This window comes from Homarus americanus, unplaced genomic scaffold, assembly GCF_018991925.1.
Source record: "Homarus americanus isolate GMGI-L3 unplaced genomic scaffold, GMGI_Hamer_2.0 scaffold58674, whole genome shotgun sequence".
Lineage (NCBI taxonomy): Eukaryota > Metazoa > Arthropoda > Malacostraca > Decapoda > Nephropidae > Homarus > Homarus americanus.
In genome coordinates this window covers 14,432-19,937 of record NW_024724467.1, presented here as the reverse complement: position 1 = coordinate 19,937, position 5,506 = coordinate 14,432, and the positions used below count along the sequence as shown (strand labels likewise).

Genomic DNA, 5,506 nt, shown 5'->3' with positions numbered 1-5,506 from the left:
ATATATATTAATATTAAACTAAACTAAAGTCAGTGACTGGAGAACCGAATAGCTTGACAACATTTACAATTTTACTAAATAAATTTAAACAATAAAATTTTGTGTTGAACTATTTTAAGTTTATTTATTAATATTTTATTAATATATAACACTACAGAATATAGATTCAGTTAACGAACGACTCCATGGAACCAACTGTGTCGGTTAATGGAGGGGCCACTGAGGATATTTTAGCGACCCTCCCTGGTGACAACCTTAACCTGACATGGGTCAACACTCCACTATCCACCTATTTGAACCTTTATTAATGTGGAACAAGTCCATTATACGAACAATTCACTGGACAATACTCACGGCAGTAGGTATAACCTGTAATATTTGATCACTAACTTGAACTATCATCATTATTGCTGTGGAATGTTCCTAAAAGTACAGTAATTATTTACCTATTATACAGTACAGCATTAATTTATGCCAAGATTGATGCAAAACAACTATATTTAAGTATAACTTAACCCAAATAAATTACCCCATTTGTTTGTAAAGTTTCCTGGCTTTTCCATGCAGTCGACACCCCAATAGTCTATATTATTTTTAAAACGTATATGAAGGCCTTTTAAAAAATACGGGCAAAGCCTAAGTAATCTACTTTAAATATCTAATTATTTCAAAGGTCATTAACACAATTACAGTCAACCCTCGCTTTACGCGGTCCCACATTACGCGTTTCCACGTTTACGTGGTACCCTGCCGAACACGGAATGCTCACTTTCCGCGGTGTGTGTACCCTTTTACGTGGAGAGAGGCGCGAGCAGGGTGCGCACAAGGTCGCCCAGTCATCAAAACATTACCGAGTTCTTCGCCCGCCACACACCACAGCCGGCCCAAGTAAGTGATAATGATAGTGAGGATATGGACTTATATGGACTTTGAGGGGTTTGACAAAGAGGCCCTGCAAGCCTCTGTGGTGGATAGTGATACAATTGATACAAGTGACACGGGTGAGGGCCAATAATCTGCCCTCTGCCTCGGAACCAACCTCCCATCCCCGTGTGCCCAGCCATCTCTTCCATTAATGTAAGTGTTAAAAAACCTAATATTATTTGATATTTCTCTTAATTATTAATTGTGTGTGCATACCATCATAAAATTAAGATGTTATTTTTACTACAACGTAGGTATTGTGTCTGAAAAAGTGGAGTTTGGGGGTCGGCCCGGTCTCTATTTCAATTAATCCCATATGTTATGTTGTTCACTTTACGCGGGCCGCCGTGGGTTCAATTGACCGCGTAAAGTGAGGGTTCACTTGAATTTTTAAACGGTGATCCCAGGTCCTTAATAAAAACTAAAACCACAAAGATATACACTGTACTGTACCTTAGGTTATAACAGAAAGTTTCCAATGTGGTGCAGCAAGAGACCCGTTAACCAAAACAAACCTTCGTCTTGTGGCCCATATCTTACATCTTCACGTCACCTTCCTGGAATTAATAACATTTTAGCAACTAATAAATTAAATACTCTGGGCACTAATATTATATAATAAGTATACAGTACTGTACAGTATTATATTATAGAGGAACTCATTAAATCTTTAAGCATTTAAATACAATATTATGGTTAAATTAAGACATTTCCATAAAACTTATTAAAGAAAATAATGAAACACTTTAGAAAATCTTACCTCGACGAATGACACGAGGAACTTCATTAACCACGATCAGCGAGGCAGCAATATGATAGTTGTCTTAACACTACAGTAACAACCAATTGGAGCCGTACACTGTAAACAAAATAACCCTGTTACTCTTTTTGTAGAAACTCAGATAATTTTTTGTTCCAACATGTTGGAGACGAAACAACCTTGTAAAGGATTGCCAACATGGTTTTATGCCGGGGCGCTCCTGCTTAACACAATTGCTCAAGGTACTGGATATTTGGACCCATATTCTGGAACAGGTGGTAATATAGACAATATTTACCTAGATTTTACCAAGTCTTTCGACAGTGTACCCGAAGAAGGCTGAAAATCAAACTGGAAGGGTACAGAATTAGAGGAAATGTCCTCGCGTGGGTAGAAGACTTTCTACATGACTGCAAGCAGTGTGTGGCGATTCATGGCACGAAATCGTCATCCGTACCTGTCACAAGTGGGGTACCACAGGGCAGTGTATTGGGCCAGCTGTTGTTTGTTTGTTTCATAATGACATGCCTGACATTGTACACTCCTCCATAAAAATGTTGCAAATGACGCCAAATTATTTCGGGAAATCAAGAGCCAAGCAGACTGTGAAGAGCTGCAGAAGGACCACAAGTTAACTCTGGTCAACAACTTTCTTAATACCACTTACTAGTCACTAATGGATAACACCTGGTAAATTCACAAGTTATATCCCACTGCCATAAGGGTTTAATTATCTATAAACGCCGATATTGTGAAGCGTCTTGCGATTTTTCCTTTCCCAGAGAATTAAAATACCATCGAAGACATGATTTGGTTAGGTTAGGTTTGAATCCCACCAAATTGATATTTTCCCCGAGAATTAAAACCTCACCATCGTTCACACGATTTGGTTAGGTTAGGATCCCACCAAATACAGTGACAAAATGTAAATTTCTTGTCAAAATATATACTGCAACTCTACAGTAAAGTTCCCAAAATGTCTCAAAAGCTAATATTTTACTACAAACAGAAATTTAGCCATAAATATAAAGTACCACATTCTTATAACCAAATTTTTTTACTTAGATCAAATAAAAAAATCTTTCCCAAAATAAAAATGACCCAAAATCCCACCTTGGTTAATATATAGGACTAACCCGCCATAGTGCCGATGCTGCTGTATCATCTCACGTCCAGAAAATGTCTCAAATATCACCGTATAGTAAGTTTTTTCTGTTTAATATACCGGAGAAGTTAGGTGAGGTAGGTTTGTTTGGTTAGGTCTGTCCTTCATAACCACAAATGTTAAGTAGCGTTTATTTAAAAAACATCCATTTACTAACATTACCACAAACAGTGTCCACTATAATATAACAAAAGTAACTTGACAAAATTATCATAAAATTATCCTAAAAGTAATAAACTACAGAAAAGTAACAATTCCCAAACGTAAAGTGATGTAAACACCACAAGTAACAAAACTTATCAAACGTAAAAGTAACAAACTCCACAAGTAACAAAACTTATCAAATGTAAAAGTAACAAATACTCAACAGGAAAGTAATAAAATACCTCAAACTATCAACCTATTTCCTTAACATTGTTCCATTGACAATTTCCTCCAGTAGTTTACATTAATAAGCAGCAGCAGTTATTGGTCCACTTGCCTTCACCGTCTACCTGTTAATTAATACCTACACCACACTCCTGCACCATAAACACACTATATACCTGCACCGTATACCTACACCACACACCTGCACCATAAACACACTATATACCTGCACCACAAACACACACTATACCTGCACCATATACCTACACCACACACCTGCACCATAAACACACTATATACCTGCACCAATAACACACACTATACCTGCACCATATACCTACACCACACACCTGCACCATAAACTCACTATATACCTGCACCAATAACACACACTATACCTGCACCATATACCTATACCACACACCTGCACCATAAACACACTATATACCTGCACCACAAACACACACACACTATACCTGTACCATATACCTATACCACACACCTGCACCATAAACACATTACACACCTGCACCACAAACACACTATATACCTGCACCAATAACACACACTATACCTGCTCCATATACCTACACCACACACCTGCACCTTAAACACACTATATACCTGCACCACAAACACACACTATACCTGCACCATATACCTACACCACACACCTGCACCACAAACATACAATATACCTGCACCATATACCTACACCACACACCTGCACCATAAACACACTATATACCTGCACCATATGCCTACACCGCACCTAGTTAGTCCCAGATGGGCCTAGTTGGGCCCAGATGGGCCTAGTTAGTCCCAGATGGGCCTAGTTGGGCCCAGATGGGCCTAGTTGGGCCCAGATGGACCTAGTTGGTCCCAGATGGGCCTAGTTGGTCCCAGATGGGCCTAGTTGGTCCCAGATGGGCCTAGTTGGTCCCAGATGGGCCTAGTTGGTCCCAGATGGGCCTAGTTGGTCCCAGATGGGCCTAGTTGGTCCCAGATGGTCCTAGTTGGTCCCAGATGGGCCTAGTTGGTCCCAGATGGGCCTAGTTGGTCCCAGATGGACCTAGTTCAACCATAGGTTGGATGTTTATATGAGCAATAGGGGCTGGGTGGACTGCCCCGCCATTCTTATGTTCTACTGTACTGTGTCTAGTTAACACGGCCATACATAATGTTAACTCACCACGAGGGAGGGAGGAAGGACCACAAATTAACATTTACTACAAATTAACAACAATAAACGGGACGCCACCTTGACCAGCTTCACCTTGTCCGATTCTCTCTCTTATCTTTCACTAACTACAAGTTTTTATTATTAATACTATAATAAAAGCATTTTATTTATAAATGATACATAATATAAATAAATTATACTTTAATTATAATGTTTTATTATTCATTAAATTCCCGCTATTAGATATATATTAATATTAAACTAAACTTAAGTCAGTGGCTGGAGAACCGAATGGCGTGACAACATTCACAAAAACACTAAAATAAATTAAAACAATAACATTTATTGTTTAACTATTTTAAAATTATTCATTAATATTTTATTAATATATAACACAATATATAAGCTTAAAACACCATAATAAACTCGCTATTTTAACTATTCATAAATAATATTATTAACGGTAACTATTAGTCTATTAGTCTAAAACTACATAATTATTCAGCAATAATTATTAAACAATAACTACGTATAATATTAAAAGTAAATAATAATCAACTACCAATTATATTATTATCAATTAAGTCCATCTTGAATGATGAGTACCTCTCACTATCATGTCCTGTTGGCCTGAGACACACATGAGAAGGGTGTTTGAGTACCTCTCACTATCATGTCCTGTTGGCCTGAGACACACATGAGAAGGGTGTTTGAGTACCTCTCACTATCATGTCCTGTTGGCCTGAGACACACCTGAGAAGGGTGTTTGAGTACCTCTCACTATCATGTCCTGTTGGCCTGAGACACACCTGAGAAGGTGTTTGAGCACTCTCACTATCATGTCCTGTTGGCCTGAGACACACCTGAGAAGGGTGTTTGAGTACCTCTCACTATCATGTCCTGGTTGGCCTGAGACACACCTGAGAAGGGTGTTTGAGTACCTCCCACCATCATGTCCTGTTGGCCTGAGACACACCTGAGAAGGGTGTTTGAGTACCTCTCACTATCATGTCCTGTTGGCCTGAGACACACCTGAGAAGGGTGTTTGAGTACCTCTCACTATCATGTCCTGTTGGCCTGAGACACACATGAGAAGGGTGTTTGA

At 38.8% G+C, this 5,506-nt stretch overlaps 1 long non-coding RNA gene across 1 annotated transcript; it reads right to left on the bottom strand.

Annotated features, from left to right (window-relative positions):
• Positions 1 to 1,241: 1,241 nt before the first annotated feature.
• Positions 1,242 to 4,495, bottom strand: LOC121864403. The gene is made up of 3 exons (XR_006088576.1): positions 4,411 to 4,495; positions 1,685 to 1,783; positions 1,242 to 1,481 (listed from the first exon to the last, which is right to left on the bottom strand). It is a non-coding gene; the product is annotated as an uncharacterized LOC121864403 (long non-coding RNA).
• Between the last annotated feature and the right edge of the window lie 1,011 nt (positions 4,496 to 5,506).